We start from the raw sequence: 13,766 nt of genomic DNA on the forward strand, positions 1-13,766 counted from the left end.
AGATGGAGAAATATAGTTGTGGGAGAAATTTGTACAGCACACATCCTGAGCTGATGTATTTCAATGTTCTCTCAAATGTGATGGTAAAGGAAAAGGAAGCAAGTGTAACAAGATAAATGCCTTGAGTTACTCATTGTGGTCAATAATGGAGGTCATTACGTGGGTATCTATCTATCCTGCTTTGCATTAAGAGTTAATCCTTTGTCTTTAATTCTCTGTGGGGCTACATAAATACACAATTTTATTTTAATTGCATTGTTCTAGAGATTACTACCCATGAAAATGTGTTGAAGCGCTTTGTCAAACGCTGCTGACTGCAGTACAGAGAGGCCAGTCCCACATAGCATGCCCCCAACCGCAGAGACTTCAATATCCAAAGTCCACACCACAGGAGACCACAAGTCCCATGGAGACCCTCTTGACCATACCCAAACAGCAGTGCCTGCAGTGTGGCAGCATGCCGGCTTTAATCTTATAGTGGTAAATACAGAGTAGTATGTGAATGTTCATCTTGTCCCACTCCCGTTCATTAAAAACACCAACTGAAAGGAAGTGCATCAATTACCTGTTAGAATCTATCCAAGTCACTCTTCCTTTAAACAGGTCTGAACTTGGCGGTAAAATTTAAACTAGGTTGTTGCTCAAGCTTCTGGGGCAGAGGCAGACCACTTTTGATGTGTGCCTGAAACGTAAATAAAGGAAAAAGCTCTTTGATGTTGCAGGGATGTCTGTTTTCAGTTGATCTTTATAAATAAATGATGACATTTAGTCTAGTCGGTAATGTGCTATATCCAGAAACTGGCAGACATTTAAAGCCATACATCGATTTAATTCCACCTGCCTAGGTTGATGTTGAACATCATTTCTGACTTCACCGTCTTATTTTGTACGCCTTACTAGTTTCCGGTACAGTGCATCTACTTTTATGGGAATCTCTCCGAAACCCCGATATTGGTTGATATTTTCTAGTTTAACACTATGTAAATCAATAAAGGCGGCTATCTGCTAGATGTGATGCATGTATAGTAGAGCACACTGTTCTCGAGTGCTGTGAAGCCATCTAAGGCCCCATTCACCCTCATCCCCATTGACTGGCTACAACAGGCTAGATCATAACTTAAAGAAAACTTAGTTATAGGGTAAAGTAAAATAGACAGTGTCTGTCAGCGTTATTACTACAGTTCACTCACAAACATACACACCTCTGACAACGTATATATTGCAGCCCAAACCCCAGGCACGACTATTCTAGTGCACTTTCGGCCTCTCCTAAGTAGCTCTTCTGAGGAGCCTCACGTCTGCAGCAACGCCTCATTACACAGAGCTTCAATCCATTATTGGCTCCGCCAGTGCTCACGAGTCCTGTTCGGAAACACCCCTTGACTTTCAGTTTGGAGTCGCACTCAGTGATCCTGATATATCTCTATCCTGCATATGTGCCCGCTAGCTCAATGCTTAGACCCAAGCATGCCAGTGCCCCACAATCCTGCAGCAGCGTCTGCAATGTCTGTGCTAGCGCCTATACACTGCTAGCTAGCCGGCTGCCGCTACTCAGCACCAGCAGATTAAATAAGGCTCTCTGAAATGTACCTGCTGCTTGGCAAACATCTTCACGTCTATCCAGCGCGATGACACTCCAAATATCAACTATTTTTTGCTGGTGCTTATGCTGTCAACCCTAAACCATAAAGCATTTTTTCAATGTCATAATAATGAATAATGTTCTGCTGTATGTATCAGGCACCCCGAAACAGAAAGTTAGACGCATTTCTGCAGTTTACCTATCTGGTCGTTCAGACTGAGATCTTTAAGATGATACTGTACTATGCTTTGTAGACAGTCCCTATGTATTTTCCTGTATGTACCCTCCTTAAAAATTACAGTAAAACTGCTCCCTGCATGCAAAAGAGACACCTTGAACGAGCTATGGGTAGTACTGGGCACCTCTAAATAAGTGCTTTCATTCAGGAAGGCCATTTTCGCATGGTCTCGAACCAAATGGAGCTACTATGTCAATGACACAAAGATTTCACTGCATTTTTTAAATCTGTTGCAAAGAGATTTTCGGTGTTAAGCACACATCATAATCGTTAATCCATCTCACACCATCTCCATTTCTGAACACTAGGGACCTGGCTAACTGCACTAAAGGAATTAAAAAGAAAAACAGAAGCGAGTGGCACGTTAAAGTATGTAATAATTTATGCACCATAGTTGAGCCCTGAGCTTTAAATACTGCTCTAAAAACAAAACTGAACTGTGAAGTCAGAAGCTAATGATGGAAAGGTAAGGGGAGGACACTAGGACTAGAAAAAACCAATATATTCCTCATGACTGCCCTCCTCACATCTGCACTACTGCCAGAGGAAAAACAAACACCTTAAATTACGTACTTACCTAAGAAACTTGGCCTCCAAAAGGTTACACTCCATCCCATTGTACGTTTGATACTTTGTGAATATTAGGGAGGCCACACTGCCACTAGCTCAGGAAGCTAGATACATAAAATAACCACAGCTGTGTAAAGGGGAGGAAGTACTTTTTCTGTGGAAGTACACATCATCTGCCCAATCAAAACATGGACTCTTGCCCAACAACAAGTGGTCGGAGCCAAAGACCCTCTCTGAATTGCACATGAAACAAACACTTACACACTTATTAACAAAAATAGACAAAAGAATGATAGCTCATGTAATTCTTTAAAAAAAATACATCTATATATATATATATATACACACACACACACACACACACACACACACACACACACAAAAAAACATTATTAGGAACATTTTAAAAATCCCTGCAGTACTTCCAAGACGTTACTGCTGCAAATGAAGGTATTGTCTGCAGTAGTAATCATTGATGTTTCATCCCTTCCATAGTACATCTACAGTGTCAATTGCCCATAGCCACCAAAGAACTGCTATGTATACGTGTTTTAATAGTAACACAGAGGGAGTCTACCATTTTTATTTCTACAATGTTCCTGATTGTTACTGTCAAACCAAAGTATAGAAACGCTCATACCTTTTTCGTCAAAATAGAGTTCACTGATATCAAATTTTACGTGGAAAATAATTAAGATACAGAGTACCTTGTTCAGGAAGTCCACAGCATTTAACAGTGTCCTTCATGCCAGCAGTGCCCTTCCGAAATCGGTCATTAACATTCCGTTTGGAGAAATGGTTCGGATAAGGCAGAATTGTAGTACTAGGGACACATTCGCTGCTCATGTCAATAAAGCTAATGAGAGATTCAGGAATCAGGACTATAAGGAAGATGTCCTGACAAATGCGGGAAAACGGATTGGTGGGGTGATGAGAAGTGCAATAATAAAACCTAATGACAACAAAAAATGAGAAAAGCCCAAGCATTTGGCGTTTTTAACCCAATTTTCTATTTTGAGTAATGATATCTACAAGATCTTATAAAAGCATTGGCATCTGCTTTTGGAGGTGCCTGGCATTAAATATGAGGTGCCCAACAAGCCAAAGGTGACCTAAATGAGGTCCACAATAGGTTATGAGCAGAGTGCCTCTGTCCCTCCCTCGGCGATAAGGTTGTTCTCACCCCCGAGGTGGACAAGCGGATGGTCACTTTTCTTGGAAAGTTTATCCGGGACCCCAAAAAGGGGATTGATAGGTCCTGGCGGGCATGGCAGGATAAGCTCCTGGATGTGGCTGGCCCGCTTACCCGCATACTGGACTAGGAGAACGCAAAGGCTTCTGGCACTATAATCTCCCCAGAGGTGCTGTCAGGCTGGGCTCGGAGAGTTCTGATTTTCCTGGGGAACGCGAACTGCGCAATCTTGACGAAGAGACGGCATGCACTACTTATTAAGATCGATCCCAAATGGAGAGATCTCGCCACCTCTGAACCTGGTCCGATAGCCCAGGAAGGCTCCTTTGGGAATCTCTTTGTCCGTGAATTAGGGAAATTCGTCCAGACCTTTAAATCACTGGATACGGTCCAGACATCGGTCAAGAGAATATTCACTCCCTGGGTTTGCACAGGGGCTGGTCGTGGCAGGGGGGGCTCGTCCGGCCAATCACAACCACAAGCCCCCGGCATGAATAACACATACAAAAGAGGATAATTTCAAGACGCCTCCAAGTTTGGGACGTTCTACCACACCAGACCTTATCCCAGGCACAGTGGAACCCACAGTGGTCACCAAGGCTAATTTAAAAATCCCTAAGGTGAGTATACAGTTGGCCTCCCACCTTAGGGTCGGAGGCAGGCTACGAATGTTCCTATCCAACTGAGAGTCCGTTACTTCAGACGAGTGGGTTCTTCAAACAGCGCACGGTTTCCACATAGAATTTTAGTCTCTCAAGTCCAGGCCAGACACCTCCCGCTTTTGTTTTTTTCTCCTATTGGCATGGCGGACTCCGAGGTTTCCAACCTGCAGCACAAGTGAGCGATTGTGGAAACCTGGCCACACCCTTCAGGGTTTCAGAGCAAATTCTTCCAAGAAGAAAAAAGGGACGGGGCCAGAGGCCCATCATCAATCTCAAAGAGTTCAACGATGGAAGGTATCCATTTTTTTCGGGACATATTTCCACCCGAAGACTGGATGGTGCGTTTAGATTTAAAGGACAACTACCTCACCGTCCTGGTTTTCAGGCCCCGTCAGCGGTTCTTACAATTCCAATGGAGTGGGCGGACTTTTGAGTTCACAAAACTTCCTTACGGCCTCTCTTCCGCCCCCTCGTGTTTCACCAAGGTCATGAGACCAGTGGTGGAATTTCTCAGAGAGTGAGGGGAACGCCCTATTGTCGACTTGGACAACCTTCCTCTTATGGGTCAGTGCCCTCGACTTCTCACGTCCCACCTTTAAATGGTAATTACGCTCCTGGCATCTCTGACTTTCATCATAAACGCCCAGAAGTTGGTACTCACCCCTACTCAATCACTGAGGTTTCTCAGTTTTGTGGTGGATTTGCATTGAGCCATCCTCAGCTTTCCCTCCCGGAAAATCAACAAGATCAGGCACAAACTGCACAGGATGACATCCAAGCCTTGCACCATTCGCCAGCCAGGCTTGCAGGCCTCCTCTCACCTTCCATTCACGCCATATTCCCAGGTCCCCTTCATTGTTTTGCCCTCCAGCGCCAAAAGGTGAGTCATCTTCGCCAGGGACTCACCTACTTCCAAGTGATTCCCCTTTCAGAGGAAGCAAAGGAGGAAATACAGTGGCAGCTCTGTCATATGGAAGCATGGAATGGGAGAGTAATTGTCGACACAGTGGGGTCCTTTCTCAGTGGACCTATTTGCCCCCCAGCTCGATCACCAGATCCCCAGGTATTTCAGTTGGCGACCGGATCGGAGGGCAGCGGCCAGGGAAGCATTTGTACAGGATTGGCAAGCAGAATAAGGTTATGCCTTTCCCCATTCAGAATGACAATTCACCTTTCGGCACAGGTAAGTAGACGGTAAGCGGACTTGGTGTTAACACCAATATGGAGGTTGCAAATATGGTTTCCAGTTCTTTTGGAGCTTTCCTAGGATTTTCCAACCCCGCTACCCATGTGTCAAGATCTCCTCAAAGATCCCAACAGCAATCCTCACCCTCTGGTGTCACAAGGTTCACTATGTCTTATGGCATGGAGGATTTCAGGGAGCGATGGAAAGTCCTAGGCATTTCGTCGCAAGCTGTCGTCCTCTTATTCAAGGCACGGGCCAACAACACCACTAAGCATTACCGCTCCACTTGGGCCTGATGGTTGGGCTATTGTCATAGCAGACACTTGGATCCAGTGGGGGCGGATGTTGTCCACATCCTGAACTTCCTGGCCTCTGCAGGACTATAAATACCTTTAGATTCTCTATTTCAGCAAGGCAGGCACCTGTGGGGGAGGGGGTGAATCATACAGTGGGAGAACACCTTTGGTGAGGAAACTGATGCGTGGCATCGGCCTATTGCTCCCATCAGAACCCAGATATTCAGCTCTTTGGGACGTCAACAGTGTTCTTAACCTGTTCGTGTCATGGCAGGCGAATAGATACCTCTTCAGGAAGGAGCAATCTGCCAAATTGGCTACCCTCTTCTGTTGATGTCATGTTGTTGGGTATCGGACGTAAGAGCTCTGGACCTTACAGGTAGAGGATCTACCCCGGATGGGGTGGCGTTTCATATGTCTAGATGAACTAAATGTAATTCTTGTGTCGTTTCCTATCCTTCTTTTCTAGATTCCCCAAAACTATGTGTAGTTCGATGCATCAAAAGCTACGAGGCCAGGACAGCTGAGGTCTGCCCCCATGGGGAGAATGAGCTACTGATTGTGCTCAGAAAGCCATTTAAGGCAGTATCTTCCCCCACTACTGCAAGGTGGGTGAAATGGGCGATGCAGGAGGCTGGCATAGATACAAAGTTTTTCGGTGTCCATTCGGTCAGAGGAGCCATGACCTCCAAAGCAGTCTCCATAGGGGCACGTTTAGAGGATATCCTTAATGCTGCAGACTGGACTTAGGATTCGACATTTAACTGGTTTTACTTTAAACCCATTCCACATTTGGCGTCATTGGTGTTGGTGAAGTTTTAAACTAGCGTAATCCTCATCTTCGGTCCTGACATAGAATGAAAAATTTCCTAGCTCTCATAACGGAAAGTTAAGGACGACCATATCCAATTTTATCTTTGCAGAGAAGGTTGAATGAAATGAGCTTATGGTCGACCAAATCAATGGTGTTGGAGTAGCAAAAAGACTGTTAGACAGATAGCAGAAAACCAAGTACAATCACTGTCCCTCTGAATAAGTGGGACCTGCAGACAGGGGTTGTGAATCTAGCAACACAGAAACTGCTTAGATTTTGGGCTTATTTGTTATTCACATGATCAAAATGTAGATTAAAGTCACCCAAATAATAATACATTGTCATTATTCAAACATGTGGTTATTGTTTCAAGAAAGGAGCTCATAAAGTAATGCATTGGTCCTGGTGATCTATAGATTAAAACACATTTAACAGCTGAATAGGCTAAGATAGTGCAAGTGATTGCTATGTATTTAGCATTTCGAAACTCTCTAATAATAATGTTTGGTAATGAACAAACAGTCCAGGCCTTGATCTTTCATGAGTTCATTAGTTTTAAGACAGTGTTTAACCATGGATCGGGCATTTATGAGGGCGCACTTACTCCTCTTGTAAGGGCTCACTGTTTGTTTCGCATGTTTGTGAAGTGTGGGTGTTTTCATACCACTATTTATAGGTTTCAGACAAGGGTGTAACTGACAGATGTTGTTTAGATAAGGGAGAGGGGAGTAGCTTAGTGGGCTGAAACTGCAAAAACGCAGAAACTCCCATCAACCTTATAGATGCAACTAGAAGCAGGCCTGTCCTTAGGACTGGCTGAGGCGCAGACAGGCTTACCTTTAGGCACGCCTTCAATGCGCAGACCACTACATTCACATTTAGTTAGGGTTGTTAGTTGTAATCTAGACCTCAACAGAGATTAGGTGCAAAGCGCCTCCTCCCAAGATGGCGCTTTTGCTAGACAGCAAATAACGACTAATGAAAGTGTGGAGGGCTCAGGAGAACAAAAATTACCCAACAGGCTCTCCAAATCTGGAGAAACTGCAAGTAACTGTATCTAAATAACTGTGGCACTTAAGTATGACACAAGAATCAATTAAAAATGCTAACATTAAAAATAGTTTAAAAAAGCAATTTTAACCTGTTCTGTGCCCAGGACGTAATGGTTACGTCCTGAGGCACAGTTCTGCTGTGCCCAGGATGTAACCATTACGTCCTGGTCACAGAGCCCAAGTCAGGGATGGAAGGGGAAGCCCTTCCCCTTTCACCCCCAACCCACCCTGTGACGTCAGCGCACAAGCGCGCTGATTAGTCACAGGGTCTCCCCCATCGCGCTGGAAGGATCTTTTTATTTTGCGCCGTCACGCAAGAGGAGTGACCTTGTAGGCAACGGTCGCTCCGGGGGGGGGGGGGGTGGGGGGGGGTTAATGGGTGGGGGACAAATTTATTTTAGGCCATTTCTGCCCCCCCTGGGGTCAGCTGAACTAGAGGCCAAAATCCACAGGTAAGCACTTTTTTCTATGAAAAAATGTGATGTGTCCACGTTGTGTTTTGGGCCATTTCCTGTCGAGGGCGCTAGGCCTACCCACACAAGTGAGGTATCATTTTTATCGGGAGACTTGGGGGAACGATAGGTGGAAGGAAATTTGTGGCTCCTCTCAGATTCCAGAACTTTGTCACCGAAATGTGAGGAAAATGTGTTTTTTCAGCCAAAATTTGAGGTTTGCAAAGGATTCTGGGTAACAGAACCTGGTCAGAGCCCCACAAGTCACCCCATCTTGGATTCCCCTAGGTCTCTAGTTTTAAAAAATGCACAGGTTTGGTAGGTTTCCCTAGGTGCCAGCTGAGCTAGAGGCCAAAATCTAAAAGGTAGGCACTTTGAAAAAAACACCTCTGTTTTCTGTCAAAAAATGGGATGTGTCCACATTGTGTTTTGGGGCATTTCCTGCTGCGGGCGCTAGGCCTACCCACACAAGTGAGGTATCATTTTTATTGGGAGACTTGGGGGAACATAGAATAGCAAAACAAGTGTTGTTCCCCTTTTTCTTTCTCTACATTTTTGCCTTCCAAATGTAAGAGAGTGTGTAAAAAGACGTCTATTTGAGAAATGCCCTGTAACTCACATGCTAGTATGGGCACCCCGGAATTCAGAACTGTGCAAATAACCATTGCTCCTCAACACCTTAACTTGTGCCCATTTTGGAAATACAAAGGTTTTCTTGATAGCTATTTTTCACTCTTTATATTTCAGCAAATGATTTGCTGTATACCTGGTATAGAATGAAAACCCACTGCAGGGTGCAGCTCATTTATTGGCTCTGGGTACCTAGGGTTCTTGATGAACCTACAAGCCCTATATATCCCCGCAACCAAAAGAGTCCAGCAGACGTAACGGTATATTGCTTTCTGACATTGCAGGAAAAAGTTACAGAGTAAAACGTAGAGAAAAATTGCTGTTTTTTTCACCTCAATTTCAATTTTTTTTTCCAGTTGTTATTTTCTGTAGGAAACCCTTGTAGGATCTACACAAATTACCCCTTGCTGAATTCAGAATTTTGTCTACTTTTCAGAAATGTTTAGGTTTCTGGGATCCAGCATTGGTTTCGCGCCCATTTCTGTCACTGACTGGAAGGAGTCTGAAAGCACAAAAAAAAAAAAAAAAAAAAAGTAAAAATGGGGTATGTTCCAGTAAAATGCCAAAATTGTGTTGAAAAATTGGGTATTCTGATTCAAGTCTGCCTGTTCCTGAAAGCTGGGAAGCTGGTGATTTTAGCACCGCAAACCCTTTGTTGATGCCATTTTCAGGGAAAAAACCACAAGCCTTCTTCTGCAGTCCCTTTTTCCCATTTTTTTTGAAAAAAACGAAATTTTCACTGTATTTTGGCTAATTTCTTGGCCTCCTTCAGGGGAACCCACAAAGTCTGGGTACCTCTAGAATCCCTAGGATGTTGGAAAAAAAGGACGCAAATTTGGCATGGGTAGCTTATGTGAACAAAAAGTTATGAGGGCCTAAGCGCAAACTGCACCAAATAGCCAAAAAAAGGCTCGGCACAGGAGGGGGAAAAGGCCTGGCAGCGAAGGGGTTAAAACCAGGAAAATAAAATGTACACAGTCATACCGGGTCCTGTCAAGATAATCTTAGATGGTAGTGGTTCAGGCAGTAAGACTCATCGCACTCAAGTATTTTAGTTATTTATGCCTGTCATTGGTGAACAGAGATTTCAAGTAAATGTATGCTAAAATAAAGTAGAAAAACGAAGCAAAGTTGACACACAGCAAATTGTTTATAAAAGCAGAGGAAATACTATTGTCACATGCACTTCAGCGGAGGAAGTTGTTAAGGGGCGAAGATTTGGGGAAAGTAGCTACTAATGAGCTTCTGCTTTAGCCACAAAGAAGACCTTCTATGTCATGAATGACACCTTCTGCCATTGTTTTCTTTCCAGCCAACAGCTCTTTGGGGATGGATCTTGTAGTTTCACTGTTGACATGTTGATTCCCGTCAACCCCTGAACACACAATAGCATGGCTTCTTTCTGGTCATCACCCTCATAATTGTTAGAATATTACAGAAAGAAAAACGTGCTAAAATGTGTAGGACGGAATTAGATTGATAGGCTGATGTGAGGTTTTGGTAGGCAATACCTCACCCGGGATGATTCTTTAAAACCTTCATGTTTGACTAGGAAAACATAGCGTCAACACTGATGAGCCTATATACCGGGTTAAGTAAAAGGGTTTAACATCCATAGAAGCTAAATGACAAGTTTTCTGGTTCTTTGATAAATCGGGCAGAGGGACGTGTCCACTAATTTATTAAGCTTTACCATCTCCCAGCACCATTCCACAGACAGGACCTTGGAAGACAGTAAGTCCATTGTCTATCTGTTTCCCACCAGGCTCAAACTCAAACCAGCTGCCCACAAGATAAGCGGTGTGCTGAACTCTTAATCAATATAACATGGCAAATTTATACCCACAAATAAAAAATACGTAGAGTAAAGAATACAGAACAGGCTGCTCAAGGTTTAATAACAACTGACCTGCTCAGATGTCCATATCAGTCACCTCAGTAGCGATTTGACATCTAATGTCACTTTAATATTGTTACTGCCTGATGTTTAGAGGGGATTTGTTTACTTGTGAAACTATTACTGCAGTTTAGACAGCAAAAAGGGCTGATAATCAAAATATATTTCTGCGTACATAAAAATACTCCAGACAGAAATGAGAGTTATTTTTCGTTCTGTAAGACCTCGTTTTACATGCAGTTCCCCAAACTAGACAGTAAAAGACTGACGTCAAAAACTTGTCTCTGCCCTTACCCCTGGGGTGTAGTAAGATTTTGTACAAAGTATGTGCATGGCTTCTGGGAACAAGAGCACACGGTGTACAATTAAGAACAGGAAATATGAATTCACATCCAACTATGTCCAATCTATGCTCATGGTAATGCATTTATTTCAACATTCACCAACTGTTTGGTGCACTGGCGTTTTCCTGTTTTGGGCGGAGGGGGGGTCTCTGAAGGAGTTGTGTAGGATTTCCAACATTCTTCGCCTTGTATAAGTGTATAATAAAACATACGGCCTGACAAACTACCTAGGTCATTGGTTCCCAACCTGGGGGTCCGCGAAGCCTCCTCAGTGATTCTGCGACATCTTAGAACATTAAATAATATTTACAGTTGAAGTCCCCAGCTTTCACTAATTACTTAGTGGGGGAAGGGGCGGAATACAATTATGATTCAGTGGGTTCCCCGAGTTCCAGTAATGATAAAGTGCGGGTCCCCAGAAGTCAAAAGGTTGGGAACCACTGCCCTAGGTGGCTGTGTGTCAGAGTTCAAGCAGTGCACAGTTTGTGGTTAGTCTGTCTGTGGGTATTATTCTTGAATAGAAAAACTCCAGCATTTCTTGAAACAGAACTGGGATTATTGTTTAAACACAGTGAAAGGGCACGTTGTACTGCACGTTATGGAAACATGGGTGTGATAATGTACAAGCATCTGTTGAAAATCAGGTTATTCATTCTGAAACAATTGCTCCAAGGCTGCAGCATCTAATCTATCTTATTCAGAACAAACACAGATACAGAGGTGGCCAGCCGATGAACTGTTTAAACATGTAAACAAAATGTCAGGAAATAGCTGGCTTTTACAGCTAAACACCACCCACTGCAGAAAATGTGCAAATCTCCTAGGATGCGGGCTTATTGGAGACACATGCCGGTTTCGTCAAATGGAATCTTATAGGGCTGTCCCGGGTAAGGGATCTATGGGCCCGAGGAGGTATGATTTTGTTTTGCAGACCTGCAACGCGAATGTGATTTAGCTCCTACTAAAGTTTCCCGATACTTGCAAATAAAACATGCATTGCAAGCGCCGTTGCGGGGGACGGAAGTACTTGAATCCTCACCCCGGAAGGCCAATTGTTAGAGGAATTTATGCCACGCAAAGAAATATCTTTAACATATTACAGAAAAACTGGTTAAGAACACCCTTGACACCTTTCTGGGGCTACGGTATAGGTGGCCTACTGATTTATATGGCCTGGAAGATGATGAATGGGTAGAGGTAATGGCTTCTCCAAGAGAAGTGGCCATCCGGGCAAGGTTCCCACTTGTTCAATTAAAAATACGGCACTGCAACTCCTAGACACCACAGGCCTTATTCAAAATGGGTAAAACACTTGATCAAAACTGCAGGCAGGAGCGTGGTCAACACAGGAACTTTCACCACATGATTAGGGTTGCCCACTGATACAAAGGATTTGGGATTCACTGATGGAACGTATGGGCTCCCAGTGCAACCAGCAATTTATCCTCTCTGTGAAATGGTGCCTATTAAATATTTGTGGAGAAAGTGACCTGGCTTGCATGGAGCATACATGGGTTCATTGAGATTAGCAGTGGCAAAAAGGAACATTAGGCGCCTTTGGGGGGCGGAGCAAGAACCACATCTGTTAGACTAGAAGCAAGATATGGACTGGTGCATGCTGGCAGAAAAGGTTGGGTACAAAGGTCGTGGATGCCCCAAAAATTGACTAAAATTTGGGGCCGCTGGAATGAGTATCGAGGTCTTAACTGTGACTCTGTAATCCTGAGCGCAGGGGTAAGATATTTGTCTGGCATTTTAAGACTACAACCGCATGCAGACCAGGCAACGGGGAGTGAGAACTACGGAGTTGCTAATGATATCCATCGAGATACGTTTTTTAGTGTTAAATTGTAATAGTTTGACCAAGGTTTTCTGTTTTTAGCAATATAACTAATAAAAATATATATTTTTTAATCTCCTAAAATGAATTAGGGCAGCTACACACCCATAAAATGGCAAAGTGGTGCAAACATACACATTTCTAAGGTTTTGTGGGAAAGGTCTCACCAGGGCCACATTCAAGTAAGGGTTACTTCTAGAAAATCAACACAATCACTTTTATTTATAGAGTCCAAGGATGTGTGTTCTCTCAGTCATCTGAACTGCCTCAACTATATGCAACCAAAGAATGGATGATGGTCAAAGCCCTTGGTTCCAAGACACCAATTACTATATAAGACTGTGTCAAAAGGACAAACTCTTAAAGTGGAGACATGGAAATGGAATTAAACATCAACAATAACATGGAAAAAGACAGACCATTTACGGTTGGTCCATGTGCAAGGAATCCTAAGAGAAAAGTAACAATCCTGGCTGCTTTTCACAGAGGTAAACTAGAGGCAAGACAATAACTGTTACGTACACATCTGAGGGTGAGCAGATTTGACTATGATCAAGATCCTCGGCGTGTAAAAAAGAGAAAGCACAATACTGTCCGCCCAGGGTTTAATGCTGACCAACGAAAAGATGGCAGTGGTATAAATGGCATGATAGTACCCACCCTTTGTAAAATGTTGGACCTACAAGGAGGGAGTTATTTAAATATTGTGGACACCCATAGGATGATGGTTATCACCTATTTTAAATTGAAGGGCAAGGCATAATGGTGGGACTTTCTGGCATATTGGGGCATCCACAGCACAATGGTTCCTACCCCTGAAACAGTGCTGTTCCTAGCACAATGGTGGATATTCTTGCCATTTGCCCATGATGCCCATCCCCATTAAAATGCTGACCCTGGCAAAATGATGGTATTTCTTGGAATACTTTGGGCATTTATGAGGTAATAATGCCCAACTCTAATAAAAAAAAGCTGGCACTGGCATGATAGCTATGATTCCTGGCATACTGT

The 13,766-nt window shown here is 43.6% G+C and overlaps 1 protein-coding gene across 3 annotated transcripts in view; it reads right to left on the reverse strand.

Moving 5' to 3' along the window:
- Positions 1-13,766, reverse strand: part of PHTF2 (putative homeodomain transcription factor 2) — a 489,158-nt gene that overhangs the window by 387,876 nt on the left and 87,516 nt on the right. The window contains exon 2 of one of the 3 annotated variants that reach the window (XM_069229667.1): positions 566-682. The exons of 1 other annotated variant lie outside the window; for it this stretch is intronic. The gene's annotated coding sequence lies outside the window, so the exon portion shown is untranslated. Of the gene's footprint in view, positions 1-565; positions 683-9,006; positions 9,027-13,766 lie in introns of those variants that run through there. One more of the 3 variants, XM_069229669.1, reaches the window with a different exon arrangement.

Source organism: Pleurodeles waltl, chromosome 4_1, assembly GCF_031143425.1.
Source record: "Pleurodeles waltl isolate 20211129_DDA chromosome 4_1, aPleWal1.hap1.20221129, whole genome shotgun sequence".
NCBI classification, from domain to species: Eukaryota; Metazoa; Chordata; class Amphibia; order Caudata; family Salamandridae; genus Pleurodeles; species Pleurodeles waltl.